At 41.0% G+C, this 19,377-nt stretch overlaps 1 long non-coding RNA gene across 1 annotated transcript; it reads right to left on the reverse strand.

Annotated features, from left to right (window-relative positions):
* Window positions 1-1,122: 1,122 nt before the first annotated feature.
* On the reverse strand, window positions 1,123-8,815 carry LOC114670136 (uncharacterized). Its single transcript, XR_003719622.2, has 3 exons — window positions 8,687-8,815; window positions 5,667-5,754; window positions 1,123-3,104 (listed from the first exon to the last, which is right to left on the reverse strand). It is a non-coding gene; the product is annotated as an uncharacterized LOC114670136 (long non-coding RNA).
* Between the last annotated feature and the right edge of the window lie 10,562 nt (window positions 8,816-19,377).

The following is a 19,377-nucleotide window of genomic DNA, read 5'->3' on the forward strand; positions in this document are numbered from 1 at the left end:
TCCTAAAAGAAACAAAAGGAACAAGTTTTCTCTCTCTTTTTTTTTTTTTTTTCTTGAGGCAGAGTCTCATTCTATCACCAAGGCTGGAGTGCAGTGTTGCAATCACAGCTTGCTGAAGCCCCAACTTCCCTGGCTGGAGTTCATGCAACGGCATGAATATGACTTGCTGAAGCCTTGACCTCCTAGGCTCAAGCCATCTCCCACCTCTGCCTCTGTGTAGCTGGGACTATGGTGGGTGCCATCACACCCAGCTAATTTTTTGCTGTTTTTGTAGAGATGGGGCCTCGCCATGTTTCCCAGGCTGGTCTTGAACTCCTGGGCTCAAGTGATCCCCCACCTCAGCTTCCCAAAGTACTGGGATTACAAGCATGAGTTACCATTCCCAGCCAAGAACAAGCTCCTTGACATTGGTCTTGGCAATGCGTTTTTTGGATATGACACCAAAAGTACAAGCAACAACAGCAAAAATAAACAAGCGGGACTGTATCAAACTAAAAAGCTCTGCACAGCAAAGGAAACAATCCTGTGAGAGAAGGCAACCTATGGAATGGGATAAAATATTTGTAAACTATATATCTGATAAGGGGTTAAGATCCCAAATATATAAGGAACTCAGTCAACTCAACAGCAAAAAATAAATAACCTGATTTAAAAAATAGGCAAATGACTTGAATAAACATTTTTCCAAACAAGTGATGTTTCATATTCTACAACCAGCCATAATTTCCTTCTCTTAATGCTTTATTTTTAACAGGAACCATAATATATCCAGTGCTTACTTGATCTCTTACCACAAATATGTGGATAATTAATTTAATCTTCTGGACACCTTGACAAAGAGTCTCTTTTTGAGCTAACTCTAGGCTCCTCTAAACCCTGTAGGCCTCAACCTTCAGTATTCATCTTGGCATTGCCCAATTTTAAAACTGCTAAGTCAATTTAGTGAGAATCTTCCACCCTTAATATCTGATCATCCTTGATATCTGATCAAATTCCTTATCTCCCACTATCCCCAACTGATATTTGATCACCTTGATCTGCGTTCAGTAAGAATGCTCTTCGGTCATTTAGCCAGAATCCTCCCTTACTCCTGGCAATAAAAAAAGAGTCAAACTCAGTGAAATATTTTAAGGGATTTATTCTGAGCCAAATACAAGTGACCAAGGCTCAAGGCATAGTCTCAACAGGTCCCAAGAACATGTGCCCATGGTGGTTGGGTTACACCTTGATTTTATACACTTCAGGGGGACAGAAACTACAAGCAGAGTTGTAAACCAATAATGTAAGGTATATATTGATCCAGCCTGGAAAGGTGAGACATCTCAAAGCAGGGGCTTCCACATCATAGGTGGATTTAAAGGTTTCTCTGGTGGCAATTGGTTTAAAAAGTTCTGCCTGAAGAATTGAGGCCAGCAGAAAGAAAAGTTTGTGGCTGATACAGGGGGATTATCAGCCAAGGTTCTTGTCATGTAGATGTAGCCTCCAGATTAGCAGACTTCAGGGAATAGATGGTACATATCTCTTGCTAGACCCTTAAAGGTGCTACACTCAGTTAACTCTCTCCTGGATCAGGAAAAGACATGGAAAGGGAAGGGGATTCTCTACAGAATGTAGGTTTTCCCCACAAGAGATAGCTTTGCAGGGCCATTTCAAAATATGTCAAATAAATATATGTGGGGCCTGGGCACAGTAGCTCGTGCCTGTAACCCCAGCACTTTGGGATGCCAACGTGGATGGATTACCTAAAGTCGGAAGCTTGAGACCAGCCTGGTTAACATGGTGAAACCCTGTCTCTACTAAAAATACAAAAATTAACTGGGCATAGTGGCAGGTGCCTGTAATCCCAGCTACTTGGGAGGCTGAGGCAGGGAGAACTACTTGAACCCAGGAGGTGGAGGTTGGAGTGAGCTGAGGTCACAGCACTGCACTCCAGCCTGGGTGACAGAGCAAGACTCCATCTCAAAAAAAAAATGGAGTAAAATGTTTCTATTTCTTTCAGGGCTTGCTACCTGTCATGTGATGCTATACTAGATTCAGATTAGAATTTGGTATCTTATTGTTACACAGAGCTCTGTTTTAATGTTAATGCTGATAAGTTGTGTCTGGATTACAAAGGGAGGAGGGTGTAAAAATGAGGTATGTCTGATCCTCCCTTCCTATCACAGCCTGAACTCATTTCTCAGGTTTACTTTGGAACACCTTTGGTCAAGAGAGGGTTCCATTCAATTGGTTGAGGGGCTTAGAATTTTATTTTTGGCTTACCCCCTGATGTTTCCTCTTAGTGATTGTTTATCTGTTGACTCCCACCCTGCTCTTTGTCTATAAATCTTCACCTGTGCTTGCTGTATTCAGAATTGAACCTAGTGCTATACTAAACTAGACACATTTTCCCCTACTGTAATAGTTCCTAATTAAAATCTGCTTTTACCACTTTAATTACTATGCAGCTCTAGTTTTTCTTTGGAAGCCTTTTATGAGATAGGAACAATTATGATCCTATAATACAAGTGAGAAAACTAAGGTTTAGAGAGATTATGTCTCTCCCAAAGACAGACATGCAGAGGCAATTAATCCTAGGTTACTGGACTATATAATCATCTGCACCTCTAATTTCCCCCCACCCCTTCCTGATTCTACACTTAAATTCTACTGTAGTTTAAATTACATCTCTATTTCATGTCAAAATGAAAATGTCTTTGAGAATGAGTAGCAATGTAAACTGTTGTCATTCATTTACTCTTTTTGGTACATGTCAACTTGTAAATAGGGTTGGGGATAAGGAGACAGAGTTTAGAGGTCTGAATACCTGAGATGGAAAATCTTAAGAATCAGGACAATAGCATATAAGCCTAAGGAGATATTGCAGCATTTTGCCAAATGATGCTGCACCCTCTAATCATTCCACAGCCAGAGCTCTCTTCTTCCTTAATGCTGAGATGTTTTCTCTTTGCAATTTAGCATCTCCAAGACAGTGTAGCTCTGGGGGATTGGTGATTTGACAATACTTTCCTTGGATGTAAAAGAGGTCAGTCAGACACAGGATAAGAAATTGCCAGAGGTTGTTTTGCTGTTGTTGTTGTTGTTGACTCCAGCGTTACTTCTTCCTGCATTAGTGAAAGTTGAGAAAAAGTGTTAGATGATTGAATTTGGATATCACCTGTGCAGTCACAGTGCTCAGCAGGACAGACCACAGCCAGCATGTCACTATGATCACAGCGAATAGGACATGTTGTTTAGCAAAGGAAAGCATAAGAATAACAAGGCATCAGGTTGGCTCTGTATGTAAGTAGGAAGGAAGATGACTTCCATGTTTTAATTTGAGAGGTACTACAGATTGCTGGTTTCAAACAATCAGTCTTAAATCTTAGTTTGAGATTTTCCCATTAATGTCATTTCACTTCCAGGAAGACATTGTCATCTCCTAAAGTCTCCCTTGCTTGAGACGGTAGGAAGGGCACATAAAGAGTGGATTAGCTCACTGTTGCCATAGAAACTAGAAGCAAGGCCCTGGGGGGATGAAACATTGTGCAGGTAAATTTTCGTGAGGAGGAAAATGGACAGAGTGAGAAGTTAGACAAGGTGGCACCATAATTGGTAGCCCAGGGCAGCCACAGGGCAGGCATCTAAAAAACAAAAAGGTTCTTTTCATTTTAGTCAGGTACAATCTTAAATTTCTCATCACCAAGTTAGGCATTGCAACCTTGAAATGGCTGGCTGTTGTTCTCTTTAACAATGCATGGGTTAAAAAAAAATCTCAGGTTCTTAATCCTCTAGTCCATTTCCAAGACAAATGTAATTTAAGTTACCTGAGCAACAACAAAAAAATTGGAATCAGCCTCCAGCCTTGTATACGGAATACAAAGACAATTGACCAGATACCAGGATCTTTCTTATTATGTTCCCAGATACTCATCTAGCACAATAGATTGTAGGAGGGAATAAATAGACTGTGGTTCTAAATAAATAAATACATGAAATTTTAAGAAAGTCATTATCTTTCAAATGAAGGTTTCCAATGCAAAAATAAATCTTATACACATAACGTCATAGAGCAGGGAGGAACCTTAAAGGTCTTCTAATTCTATCGCCTCCTTTCACAGAAAAGAGGACTGAGAGCCAGAGAGGTTAATTATGTCCTCTAGCCACCTAATCACTCTGTCATTTCTAATTATTGCTAGGAAAAAATCCAGAGATTCCCAGTGCCCTCCATTTGTGTGCACTGAAAAAAATCAGTTTGCCTATCAGCAGGAAATGTCAGCATCAAGGCCAAGAATGTTCAATTTGTTAATAATAAAAATAATAAGAGCTGACATGTATTGAACACTTACCATGTGCCAGGCATGGGGCTAAATGCTTTACAACTTGTGTCTCACTTAACTCCCAAATAGTCCTGTATGGTTGTTTACCCCATTTTATAGATAAAGCATCAGAGCTGAGAGAAACTAAGTAACTTGTTTATAGTCAAACAAGTACTAAGGACAGACCGAGGATTTGACTCACAGTTATTGCTTCTTACCACAACTCTAAACCCTATTTGTTTGATGGCTATTTCCATGTATCTCTTTCCTGTAAGAGAACCAGGGATCAATAATTAACTGCATTCATGAGTTTAATACCTCCCTCTGACAGCTAAAGGCACATCCGAGGAAAATCATGTAACTCTAGCCATCTCATCATACTCCCTGAGAACGTTTTGAGAAATTACTTTTTTCTGATTACAAATGTAAATCGTATTCAGTACACAAAATTTTAAAACACAGACAAGCATAAAGAAGAAAATTAAAATTTCCTGTAATTACACCAAGAATCACATGCAAGAAAATCTGTATTTCATACTTCTCTCTCAAAGACCACTATATTCCTTGCAAAATTTAGCAATAGACTTTAGTATTTTCTACATGGGTTACTTTCCTCGGGGATATTCATTTAGTGAACCACCATTATCAAACATTATTTACTTTAGTTCATTCATTTATTCAATGAAGATCAATTGCTTGAATGTCTACTCTGTGGCAGGCACACTGCTAGTTACTAGAACTCATTGATGGTGACAGATACACCCTGGTCCCGGCCTCATGGAACCTACAGACTACTTCTCTGAAATAAGTTTTCAGTGAATTTCACCTTAATTAGCCTCAAAAGATACAGATGCTTTTAGTCCATATGTCGAGCTGAAGTAATTATTTCCCTCAATGTGATAGATGAAGGCTGATATGAAGACAAATCTCATGGTATCTTAACTGACACAGAGCAATTAGAAATTATTTTAAATTGGGCTGGGTACAGTGACTCATGCCTGTAATCTCAATGCTTTGGGAGGCCAAAGTGGGTGACTTGCTTGAGGCAGGAGTTTGAAACCAGCCTGAGCAACATAGTGAGACCCTGTCTCCACAAAAAAATTAAAAACCAGCCAGGCCTGATGGCACACATCTGCAGCCCCAGCTACTGAGGAGGCTGCGGTGAAAGGATTGCTTGAGCTCAGGAGTTGGAGGTTGCAGCGAACTGTCATCACAACACTGTACTCCAGCCTAAGTGATAGAGGGGGATGAAAGAAAAAATAAATAAAAAGGAAAATGAAGAAAGAAAAAAAGAACTTAAAATTGCAGGTCTTATGATTTCTTATCAAGGGAGAAAAAAGTAAGGCTGAGATTTTAGGAATTTCCTACCTTAAAAGTTCTTCCTGTCTTCTCTTGATACTAAATTGGCGGCCTTATGTGTCGAGGGATTAGGAAGGGGTCTTTGTGTTTGGAATTCCTGTAGCATGGACAAAATTTGCCATTAGTCAAGCTGCTGAGGTGATTGAAATGTGTGACTAAAACTCATTCTAAACCACACATGACAGGGCCTGCTTTCCTATGAACAGGTGTTTATCGGGGTATGGTCACCAGGAGCCTAAAGGCTGTGGGGATGGAGAAGAGGCTTTATAAGTCAGAGATGAATGTCTTCATTTTCTATGGCTTCTATAATTGCCACAAACTTAGTAGCTTAAAGCAACACAAATTTATTTTCTTATGGTTCTAGAGATCAGAAATCTAAAATGGGTCTATAGGACTGTGTACCTTCTGGGGGCTCTAGGGGAGGATCTGGCATTGTCTTTACCAGCTTCTACAGCAGGAGTCCCCAGCCCCTGGGCCATGGACCAGTACCACTCCATGGCCTGTTAGGAACTGGGCTGTGCAGCAGGAAGTGAGCACCAGGCAAGTAAGTATTACCACCTAAGCTCCGCTTCCTGTCAGATCAGCAGCAGCATTAGATTCTTACCTGAGTGTGAGCTCTATTGTGAAATGCACATGCAAGAGATCTAGGTTGTGTGGCCCTTATGACAGTCTAATGCCTGATGATCTGAGGTGGAACAGTTTCATCCCAAACCACTGTCTCCCTGCCAAGTCCATGAAAAAATTGTCTTCCACAAAAGTGGTCCCTGGTGCCAAAAACATTGGGGACTGCAGCTCTAGAGGCTGCCTGCATTCCTTGTCTCATGGCCCCATGTTATTGACCGCTGCCTTTATTATCACATCTCCTTTGCTGGCTTTGACCTTCCTGCTTCCTTCTTATGAGAACCACTGTGATTGCATTAGGCCCACTTAGATAATCCAGGATATTTTAACTATCTTGAATGTCTTAATCACATCCATAAAGTCCGTTTTATGGTGTACAAGGACCAGAGATTAGGACTTGAACATCTTTGACTGGGGACATGATCCAGCCTACCACACTCTGTAAAGGCTAATGAGTATTTCACATTTTTGGTGAGCTGGGGCTGTCTGCAACAGGGGCTTGAATCCTTCCAACCTTCTCTCCCCTCTCCACAATTCCTCTCCTGTCCTTCCTCTCAGCAATTTATCAGGATTCAAGGCCTGAGTCATTCTTACTGGGCTTATCCTTCCTCCCATAGGCAACAAGACATTGGCGTCAGAGTTCTGCTCCCAGATACACTTCCAGTTTCATTACACCATAACTATTATCACCACTTGAGATGCCCAAACGTCTATTTGGAAATTGGATTTAGACTCAAAGCTACTTATATCAGGGCCTTGAAAGGAGACTTAGTCACTGAACATTTATTTTCACCATACAATTGCGAATTTCTGATTGTAAATTTGGAGAGGATAAACCTAAAAATTAAGGTCTGCTCTCTCTGGCATAACTTCTGTACGCATTTTGGTAAGTGAGGCAAGCAGTGGAAAGTATTCCAATGCCCCTTGAATCGTAAACTTAGCCAATTCCAAAGGACCTACAAAAAATATGATTGATGAACTATTTTGCCATCCCTTTTAAGGTGAAAGCTCCTTAACAGAAGAGGCTAAAAGACTTGGAGTCTAACGCATAGATTGTTATATGGATGTCAGTGGTGGTGATACACCTACAGAAGGAAAAGCATCTCAAAGCAGAAATTCCAAATAGGAGGCACACATGCTGCCTTTACCATTACACACCCAAGACAGACATCACTAATCAATCAAGTATTGTTCCACCAGAGCCTGGTTCTGGCCTTAAAGCCCTTCCTGAGTGCTCCAGGTAGCCACTACCACTCAAGCAGAATTGGCAAGCAAATTGAGCTCTATTAGATGTCCCTGCATTAGAAACAGAGTCAATGCCCTCCTGTTTCCAGGCATTAAGGAAAATTCCTCCTACTGCAACCTAGCAATAAAAATGATCTAATGTCTAGAACACCACTTAAGCTCAATTTCTGGAGCTGGCAAAACCCTTGGAGAGACTTAATCAACAGTGAAGCAGATTCCTCAGTTTTCCTATTTTCTATCTGAAGACCTTATGTGGGGATCCTATCTGGTCTGTGCCTCCAGCTCCTCCTCTGGAGGTACTGGATAGTGGGGGCTTCTCCCCCTTTTTCTTCAACAGGACTTCTACACTTTGAATTCTTGCATTAAATGTGCAGCCCCACCCCCCAATTTCTGCTCTTTCTTCCTTAATTATGTAGCTCTCCTCTGCTTTCCTCAAACCAGAATCCTCCTAGGTCCCCAAGAGCACCCTCCCCAGGGAGCACTTGATGACAGTATTGTCAAATTCTTCAAAGGCAAGGAGGAGTAAGAAACACAAGCTCATCCATCCCTGTCTCTTTTTTTCACCTTGTGCTTTCCACTCACAATAAGCAGACTTAGAGGTTATCAAACACCTCACTGTGCTTTGACAGTTATTCATCCATTAAAGCCTCTGATCGCCTGGATTCCGGACTGTACTCCGACTCCATAAACATGGCTCCTCCACTGCTCTCAGGCACTGTGGCTTGCTTTACACCTAAGCTTGCGAGGAAGGAGGAAAACCCAGCTCGTTCAAACAGCTCAGCCACAGGTGAGCCAGCCACATCAGAACATGGGAGGGGGAGAAACCAGCACGCGCTCGCTTTTTATTAAAAGAAAAATGATTTACGCAGCTGATTCCCTCAAATTTTAAATAGGATCTCAGGGAGATTTTTCACTTTGGACCAAAGCCATCTGGAGCTTGCAAAATCCTGGAAGAGACCGAATCAAAAGAGCAGATCTCTTCAGTCTCCCTATTTCATTTCAACGCCTCTCTCAGTCCCAGTCAATAACCCAGCTGTAAGCTCTGCAGCGAAGCACATTCATCTCGCTTTGTGTCTGGATCGCAGGCTTCAGAGGGGGCTTTTCAGCTTGAATACAAACCGACTGATTGCCTTCCTGCAAGGTTCCCGCACCGGAACGCCCACCTGAGCCCTTGCTCTTCAGCCGCAAGTGCAGGAGCTTGCCTGGGTCAAGCCGAGTACACAGGGGCCTGAGCCTGCCTGCAGGAACGCACCGCGTTGTGTCACTACCCACTAGGCCAGCGGGCAGGGACAGAGAGAGCAGCCTGCCACCGCGGAGGGAGGAGCCGAGAGCCTCTGAGTAGGGGAGCTGTGAACCTGGGGACAGAGGAGGTTACAGGGATGCTGAGAAGGCACACAACTCTCCAGGCAGGGCATCTGTGACTCAGCAGAGTTTAATAGCAGTTCCCTGAGGTGTGTGAGTCCAGCGCCTTTGACAGAATTATTATGGCATGTATGCATTCGGGCTTTATCATTAGAAAACTCGAGGTGCTAGATCTTTATTTTTTAAATTATTTTTGTTTCGAGAATTTATTTTTCAAAAAAATAGAAAGCACAAAACAATATACATCTGTGCATACCCTCCAGTCAGAAGATACTACTAACATTGTGCAATGTTTGTTTCAAGTCTTGTTTTGAAGCCATAAATGAAGGAAAGCACAACACAAGAAGGTGGACCCCACTTTGCTCCCTTTATCCTCCCTCCCTAGTCCCTTCCCCCGGCCCAGAAGACACCACTTGTGAGACCTGAACTCACTTCCTTCTAATCCACTTTTAGACTTCTACCCAAATAATCACTATAGCAATATAGAGAATATGTGATTTGGGGGCATGTATTTAATAATTTGTATCATTCTGAGCTTCTTTTCTGCAGACTTGTTTTTTTCCATTCCATATTGTGATGCTTTGCTGATTCCACGTTATTCTATCTACAGAGATCTAGTTCACTCATTTTAACCATTATATGACATTGGGTCCCATGATTTCTAAGTCCCCACCTGGCCTTAATACTATGCCAGTGGTCCTTAAGCTGCATATTAGAATCACCTGGGGTACCCAGGTGTGTTAAAAATGCAGGCGCCCAGGCTCTGTTCTCAGAGAGTCTGATGGCACTGGTGTAGAGTTAGGCTGGGCATTGCTTTTGTTAGAAATCTTCTTAGGTGGTCTTAATATGCAACTAGGATTGAGAACCCTACCCTCTATGGATTCTGTGATTCCTGGAAGGAGAATTGCCAATACCCATTTTGCCTCTCCTGGGTACAAGCAGTTTTACATCTTCCAACAGATTTACATCAACCAATATGAATTTGCTAGGGATACTCCGTGAAATCTGCTGATAGCTGTGTCCGAGGGGTGGCAAAATTCTCTCTCCCTTTATCTTACTGCTAAACAGAAGGTGCTTCTGGGCCCTAGTAAGTGGCATACCTTTACCTCTGTTCCCTGGAAGAAATGGAGATGTTCCTATTGATGAGACTATCAGGGAGACTATCAGGTAAGAAAGAAAACCTGGGAGAGTAGAATGTGAAGGGAATCTGAATTACTCTCTTTTTTCATTGTGTTGCAGCATGAGAAGAAACTACTGCCAGGTAATTCTGCAGAAAACCGTTTCTGCGTTCCTCCTTCCCTCTCTCTCATTTTTTTGGTGCTAGGCTTAGCCTCTCCACAGAAAGACATTTATTAAACTCCTATTTTTAGCTTTGCTAGAGCGAAGAATCATGAAAACCTGGACCCTCTCACTGTGAGGGACAGAGTTCAGGCACCAGGTGGCTTGATGATATTTTATATCCTTGTTCTTTCTGTCTTCTTTTGTCTTTATGCTAGCCACAGAGGAAATTACCTGGAAAGAATCACATAATAAGGTGTAGCTTAACTCTCTGTCCTTCTTTAATGCATTCAACAAATATTTACTGAGTGCTTAGTAGATGCTAGCCACTGTCCTAGGTCATTGGGACCCCATGGACCCAACGATCACAGACTTTGCCCTCCAGTTTGGGATATAGGCTAGTACGCAGACAAACAATATGTAGTAAACGTGCTGCAGCAGAGGGAAACACAAGATACTCTGGGAAAGCAGAAGAGACTAGAGAGAGGAAAATAAAGTTAGTTTTGGGGTCTCAGGAACACTTCCTACAGGGGCAGTTCTCAAATGTGAGTGTGCTGAGGATCACCCGGAAGACTTGTTAACACACATCCTGCTGGCCCTGACCCTAGAGTTTCTGATTCAATAGGTATGGTTTGAGACCTGAGAGTTTGCATTTTTAGCAAGTTCCCAGGCCATACTAATGCTGCAGGTCTGGAGATCACGCTTTGAGAACCACTGTCTTAGAGCTACTGAAGTCTCAGCATTTGCTACTCAAAGTATGGTCTGCAGATGAGCAATATCACAGCATGAGCCTCACCTAGGAGCTTATTAGAAATGCAGAATTTCAAGTCTTATCCTAGATGTACCAAGTTAGAATCTGCATCAAGATTACCAGGTAATACTTATACACAGTAAAATACTGGTTCTCAACTTGCTTGCACATTGAAATCACTTGGGGAGTTTAATCAAATCCCCATCCCTGGATTCCGTTCCCAGAGATTCTGATTTAATTGGTACAGGGGATGAAAAGCTCTCTGAGACGTTTCTAATGTGTAGTATACTTTAAGAACCACTGACCTGAGCTAAATGCATCCTGAGTTAGAGCGCCACAAAGAAAGGCAGGAAGAGTGTTACAGGCAACAGAACATGCAAAGGCTCAGTGGTAAGAGAGAACAAAGTGGTTTAGTGAAAGGAGAGGGGTGCGGTGAGCTCAGAGTGTGCAGTTAGAGAGAGGGAAAGGGACGGGTTTTGAGGCTAGAGGTTTTTCCCAGATGATCGAACACACTCAGATTTGCATTTTAAAAATGAACAGTTTGTTGGTCATGTGGAAATAAGCTTGGGAGTGTGGAAACAGTGTGCCTGGTGTTAAGTTCGAAATTTTGACTGTAAAGAAACATGTATTGTTGCTCTTACTGAGAATTACTCATTTCTGGGACCAGTGCTCTTTAAACTAAAGATAAGAGCTAAAGGATGGGGTGGAGGCAAAGAAAAGCAGTGCTGAAGGGTAGCAGAGTATGCCACCCCAAAATATGCCACTTTAACATAAGGATTATTTTGAGCTGAAGCGTCATTGAGAAGAAGCAGATACAAGTAAAGCTCTCTGCCTAAAAGCAGGACATAAATTTGTAAAGGTGTTCCCCTTCCCCTCTCTACCTGAAATGACAGAAATTAATCACTGAAGACAACTCTAGACCTTTGTCAGTCCAGAGGCAGACCTTGCTGAAAACAACCCTTATTTTCCATTAGTTCTCACAATATATTTACCTTTCCACAATTTACCAGTGCCTAGAAGCTCTAAGTCTTTTTCCCTTGTCTTGTCCCTTCTCTCCAAATTCATTGTTCTCAAGATGCTATAGAAGCCCCAATTCTAACTACCCCTTTAAGTTACTCACTACTGAGTACCCCCATGGCCATGGGCACTGAATATACTAACAAACTTCTGTTTTGTTTTGTTTCTAGTTAATCTGACTTTTGTCAGTCTAATTTACAGGCCCACAGAAGGAGAACCAGATGGTAGAGGAAGATGTTGTTTCCTCCCCTATGCTACCAACCAATCTTTAAGGCTTCATTTTGGCACTTTGACTTTCATTGTTTGGTTTAACCAATATTTACTGAGCATTATGTACCAAGCCCACTGCTGTGGAAGCCGAATCCAGATCCCTGATGCCCTCCCTTAGCAAAGAGTTGAAAGTTGGGGGAACTCAGACAACAAGTGATTTTTCTAAAGAGCATTGGTTTGAGTCTGGTTGAAAATTTGACAGTGCCATTTAAAGGGAGGATTCTGTGCCATCCAACTCCACTTAAGCCCTCAGCTAAGCCATCAAATGGCCCCATTCATGCTGCAGCTGCAGGATTCCTGAGGCCATGCCAGTGGGCCCCAGGAATGCAAACGAGGGCTCCGTCTTGGCTTCTGACACCCTGTGAGCTTTGAGGAAGAACAAGTAGGCATTTGTTAGGGGAAGGCCCACAAAGGCACCACAGGAGAGGGGATTGAATGCCCCATGGGATTCCAGGCCAAATGCAAAAGGCTGGTGTAATCTCTGCCACCACAGCTTGTGTGACCTCACTTGCTCGCTGGCTGTGGGGGCAGCTGATGGCCCAGCCTGCTGAGGCCAGGTCCCTAAACAGAGCAGGGGTGGCAGCTCTTCAGGAATACAGTCTGTCCTCTATTACCCACCAGGTAAGGACTATGTGAAGCCAAGCCATGTAAAGGAAGCAAAGACTTTGAAAGGCAAGGAGAGGATAAAAGTATTTTTTTTTTCCTGGAATCTCTGGGCCATTCCTCCCAATCTGTACCCAAGAGGGAGGTAGTGAAATAAGAACATGGGTTGCAGGTAGAACAACCTTAAAATGACTACAGAAAGCAGCAGAAAATCAAACCATTTCTAGATCATTCTTTGTGAAATTCAGTTCTCCCAGTAACTCAGATATTGTCAATTTGCTCTTGAAGTTCGATTTTGCTATAGTTACAGTGATATGGTTGCTTATACTACCCAAAGGCTGTGTTCCGACACCATGGAACAGCACCCCCAATGGCACTCTGGGTATTAGCACTTTCACATATTATATGTTGACTTAGACTATGCATATAGAACAGAATTACTCAGCCTCTGCACTGTTAATACTTTGGACCTCATAATTCTTTGTTGTGGGGGCTGCTCTGTGCATTTTATGTGTTTAGTAGCATCCCTGGCCTCTACTCAGCAGATGCCAATAGTGCCCCTCCCAGTCATACTGTGGAAAATATCTCCAGGCATTGCCACCTGTCCTCTGGGGACAAAATTGCCCTCAGTTAGGAACTATTAGGATAGAAGAAAGGTGGGAGAAGGTCTTGTTTTGAAATCCTTCAAGAGAACAAAAGAGGAATTGTTAGTCTTTGTTGCTTACAATTAGTAGTTTCTCTACAGAAATGAAGTCTTCAATACCCACAGAGCTGCGTAGGATTTTTACCTTCAACATAAAATAGAAGTCCTACATAATAAGAAAACAGCAAGCCACAGTTATCATTGGTTGATTCAGTCAAATCAGCCCAACAGTTTGTTGATGTTCACTGGACATTGTCTTCGCTTTGACTACATGCTTACTATTGTTCTAGATGCTCATACAGTTCACACACTGTCAGAATAATTTGATTAAACAATAATGCCCAAAAGATTGCCTTTGGGAGGTTTTTAATGGTGTTATACAGAAAAATAATGGAGCTGTAGAATACACAAGTTATTTTCAGCGGCACCCTGAGGTGGAAATGATTTTTCCATGCCCCAAAGTTTCAAAGTACTTTTCTCATTGTCATAGTGCACAAAATATGGCTGATCGCACAGAGAAAACATAACTGTGAAAGTGAACCCATATATAAGTATTTAGGAGCCGAGAGAGACAGAAAAACAGAAAGACAGATCTATAATAACAAGCAGCCAACTTGATTAAGAAGAATATCAAGCAATCTGCTTTTTAAAAAGCAGAAAACAAAATCCTATAGAAGCAAGAGATGAAGGCTTTGTCTTTTGAACAACTTGAAAAATTATATTAGCAAAAATGTAAGAATATTCTTTGAAATGTAAACTCTATAAGGGCAGAGATTCTTTATTCTCTTTTGTTCACATCTTTACCTAGGCCTTTCTCCCTAGTGTCTAGAACAATGTCTGGTGCTGGTAGGTACTCAATAAATATTTGTTAAATGAATTCTGCAATTATTAATAATAGACCTGAAATAAGAAACAGACACCTAAGTGCTGTCTATACTCTATGGGATCCACAGAGAAGAACTAGACTAGATTAGCACTAAGATTATTACCTCAAAATGCTCAAAGACCAGTAGGCATAGGTCTACATAACTCATGAGACAGCTTGTAGGGGATCTTAATGACAAATTTTAAACAAATGGAGGGGGCAAATAAAAATATTGGATAAAAACTAATCCATAAGTTCACAGTGATAAGAATAAAAAAGAGGGGACAAAATATAGAGAGAGCTCTTTTTTTCTTTATAAAAGAATGCCAGATAGTAAATATAAACAGGATGATAGAATTGGAAAAATCTCCACTTTCAAGTATCAGTGTAATCATTGATTCAGACATGGATTATCAGTGTTTCTAATGTTATTGGGCAAAAGTTATTGGGAATCAGCATACTTAGATAGTCTCAAACATCACCCCATGTATTTATTATGAAGGGAAAGGTAAACTTGTGGTGGAGAGACCTGGTAGATTCTAACCTAACCAAATGATCAAACTTAGCACTTCCAATAGTGGAATATGATGTCTGTTGTCATTCAGTGGGAAGTATATGATGTCATTATATTAGTTATCTGATGTTGCATAATAAATACCCCAAGAACCTGGTGGCTTAAAACAATAGTAATCATTTATTATTAAGGGTTTGGCTAGGAAGTTCTAGCTTGAAGTCTCTCATGAGATTGTAATCAGAGGTCAGTGAGGACTACAGTAATCTGAAGGCCTGATTGGGGATGGCTTACTGACTTTCAAAATGCCACATGGCTGAACATTTGGTCTGGGTAAGTTGGTTCTTCTCCACTTGGGCCTCTCCCCAGGGCTGCCTGAGTGCCTTTACAGCATCACAGCTGGCTTCTCCTAGAGCTAGTGAACCAAGAGCTCAGAGCAAAAGCCACAATATCTTTATATCTAGATTTGGAAATCACAAATCATCACATCCACAGTGTTCTATTGGTCACACAGGCCAGACCTGTTTTAATGTGGCATTGAAGTGACATCATTGTCTGGGGTAAATACCTGGGGTTCATCATCTCACACCAAGAAGATTAAAAACACAGACACTTGGGTAGGTTAAGGAGCAGAAAGTTTAATAGGCAGAAGAAAGGAGAGAGGAGAGGAGCTCTCTCTCTTTTGTGAGAGAGAGGCAACCAAAAGGGAAAAGCTGGCCTGTGGCAGACCACAGCAGATTTCATAAGCAGGCTTGAGGAGGTGGGGTCTGATTTACATAGGGCCCACAGATTGGTTCAACCAGGTGTGATGTTTACCTAGCAGGCAGGGAAGGCTGCTTGCCCCACCCTAATCTTATTATGCAAATAGACTTTCCATTTGGCCAGCGCCATCTTATCTGCTCCTTATTGTACACGTGGCTGGCAAAGAGAAGGGAAGATGGAGCCACCATTTTGATCATGCCTAATTCCAGGTAGCCTTCTCCTATTGGCATAACTGCCAGCATTCACCTGTGCAAGTGTCCAGCTTGCTTATCTATGTCTGCAGCTCAATTTCACAGGTTGCTGTTTGTTAGAAAAGAAAATAATTTGGGGGCTGCTTTCCATTAAAAGGAAAACCTTACCAAGAACTTCCTCACCCTAACTATCTGCCTAAATAATTTCTTTTTAACTCCTATATCAGCATGGCCATGTTACCACAAAGGCATGACCACTAGGATGTGAAGATCATTGGGAACCATTTAGAGGCTGCCTTTGAAATCAATCATCTTGGTTTTTTTGACAAAAACGTTCAAATTCAATCTAATCAGAAGGAAATAATGGACAAACCCAGAATGAAGAACATTCCACAAGACAATCTTCTCAAACTGTAAAAGAAAAAGTCATGAGAGACATTTTTTAAAAGCAGGATTGTTGTTAATTAAAGGACACCAAAGAGAAAGGATGGCCAAATATAACGCATGACACTTAATTTGATCCTGGAATGAAAAAAAAAAGAAAAGCTGGGGACAATTGGCATAATTTAAATATGAACTATGTATTAGGCAATATTACTGTATTAATATGTCCACAAACCTTTGTTTAAGAATGTTCATAAGGGCCAAAAACTCAAAACAGCCAGAGGAGATGAATAACAAACTGAGCTATATTTAGATAATATAACAATAATCAGCAATAAAAAGGAATGAACTAATACACTCTATTTCTGAGAAAAAGGAATCTCAGAAATATTATGACAAGAAGAATGCTTAACTATAATATACACAATGTATGACTCCAGTAATACGAAGTTCTAGAAGAGGCAAAATGAATTCGTGGTGATGGAAATCAGATCAGTGGTTGCTACTGGGAGTAAAGAGGGGTTGACTGGAAAGGTGTATGAGGGAATCTCCTGGGATGATGGAGATGCCCTTTGGCTTGATAGGAGCATGGATTATCCAAGTATATTCATTGGTTAAAACTGATTGAACTGTACACTTATAATTGGTATATTTCACTGTATGTGAATTATATCTAAAAAAATCTGTTTAAAATTATATCAATGTTAAATTCCTTGGATATAATAATAATATTGTAGTTAGGAGATGTGCCCTAAAATATTGATAGGTGAAGCATTATTATGTCTGAAATTTATTCTAAATGGTTCTGGAGGAAAGAAGTAGATATAAAGAGAGAGAAAAAGCATGTGAGGCAACATTTAATAATTTGTATATCTAGGGGAAGGATAGCTTTTCTGTAGGTCCGAAAATTTTCAAAGAAGAGAAGGTAAAAAATCATCAAAATAGTAAAAACAAAAACAAAGACCTATTCTCTTAGCTGTCATTTCCTCAATAAGAGGAATGGGAAGTTTAAATCAATAATACATTGTACTTATTTTGTCACATGTAAGAATGTCCAGTTCCTCCATAGATTCCTTATTGTAAAATGTGTTTAGCTATTCATTTCATTCTTTTGAAAGGGCAAAAAATAATTTAAAATTATCTCAGAAGAACACTGGTCAAAGGTAGCAGCTTACTGGGCTACTGCTTTGATTTAACCAGGTCCCATCTAACATTTACTGGAAATACATAAACTTCCATTTACCTAAAATTGTACTACTTTTAAAATCTTTTCAACTGCCTGGAAATACCCATTTCCCAAGGCTTCTGCACAAGCTAATTGGTAGCTCAAATGATTTGCCAAATGATCAACATTTGATCTGATTTGCACTCCAGGATGATCAAGCATAAACTGGGTCTAGAAGCTTCATTGATGGAGTGGCTGCCATAAATGTCACAGGTGAGAAAGGACAGGTGCCTGGCCTATTCTTGGATAACTTCCCATGGAGGCAAAAGGCAAAGCAGCTTTAACTCACTATGTAAATTATACCGTCTCTCAGGATGTCAGAGGGGTGAGAAAGTAGAGATGTGAATTTATAGTGTAAATGTGTGAAAAGAAAAGGGTATGCCAGGTTCAAGAGAGATTTACTACAAAGATTTGTTTCAAAGGAAATGCATTCAGAAATTGCAGGCACCAAATTTTGGTACTCTTGGCTCAAAAGGCAATATGGGAAAAACATTTTTCTGTTACATGGTGTACATGACAGATAAAAAAGTAGGGATACCAGATGAAGTTTCTGTCAAGGAATTAGCAAGATAGTCAAGGAGGCTGCAGGAAAGTTTTGGGATAACAGGCAAACATCTTCTGGAAAAATACAATAAGAACAACCCTAAATGGCTGGCTAATAATGAGAAACAGTTCTTTCCTGAACTACCTTCTGCTTCTGAGTAACCTTAGTAGAAAAAGGTTGTCTGACACCTTAAGGATGGTATAAAAAATGTGTTTTTCCATGAAGATGGTGATTCTCTTAGAAAACCTAGAGGCACAGCTAGTTTTATGCACAGGTTGAACAGGTAGCCACCAGGGCATGGATTTTAAGAATGCCTAAGAATTCTCCATCCATGGCTTTAGATTTCCACTACAGCATCACTCTTATGGACTACTAACAATGCATTGTATTTACAAAGTGCTTTAAGTTTATCAAGCACTTTCACATACCCTTCCATATCTGGACCTCATGACTTTGTAAGGTATAAACAGTGGGGATTTAAACCTGTTTTATAATGAGGATCTTAAAGCTTAAAGCCCAAGGTCACATAGCCAAGACTCAAGTTCTATCTTCCAATTCCTCTTTCCATTATGCTGCTTGATAGACAGGTGGGTACAATGGCTAGGTAGGGAAAGTTGGCTCTGAGTGTGCCTTTTAGACTCCCCTCAGCATGGTAACTTGGATAGGTTTAGCAGATTAGATAGCTAGAGACTTACTGACAAAAAAAAAAAAAAAAAAAAAAAAAAAAAAAAAAATCTGTCCTTAAAGGACAAAAGAAAAAAAGATGTATATTTTCTATGGTAGTGTCTATTTATTTTTGCCAGAAGAGGAAGATCAGGCATGGGTAGGGAATTCTGATAGGCACATGAGGTCTAGAATTGTGTGTGTATGAAGCAGATGGACCAAAAAAAAAAAAAGTAACCTGAGACTATGACCAATCTTAGAGAAAGGAGTGTATCCAGCACGTGATACTGAAGACCGTGTCCATTAGATCTTTCAGCCAAGGGTCATCTGAGGATAGCATTTCACTGTTTCTTCTCAAGGGAATTGACTTTCCTAAAAGTATCCATTTCAGCAAGCTAAGAAATTCCTAGGCATTCAAGTAGATTGTTATTTCTTTATTCACCTTGCTTCTCCTGCTTGCTTTAATATGCAGTGTAGAGGAAATTAGATCTCATCGGTAATTAGAGGTGGGTTCAACTCACTGCCCTGGTAGGTCTGTGACACAGCTACCATGTGACCTTCAGCGTTCTGAGTTTGCTTCAATTATCTGGGAACTGAGGGAGACTTCTCAAAATAAGTGTCTCCTAGCTCTAACATTTTCTGCTTTAGTGGAATGAGATATAGAAAATGGTTCTCCTGGCCGGGCGCGGTGGCTCAAGCCTGTAATCCCAGCACTTTGAGAGGCCGAGACGGGCGGATCACGAGGTCAGGAGATCGAGACCATCCTGGCTAACACAGTGAAACCC

Source organism: Macaca mulatta, chromosome 9, assembly GCF_049350105.2.
Source record: "Macaca mulatta isolate MMU2019108-1 chromosome 9, T2T-MMU8v2.0, whole genome shotgun sequence".
NCBI lineage: Eukaryota > Metazoa > Chordata > Mammalia > Primates > Cercopithecidae > Macaca > Macaca mulatta.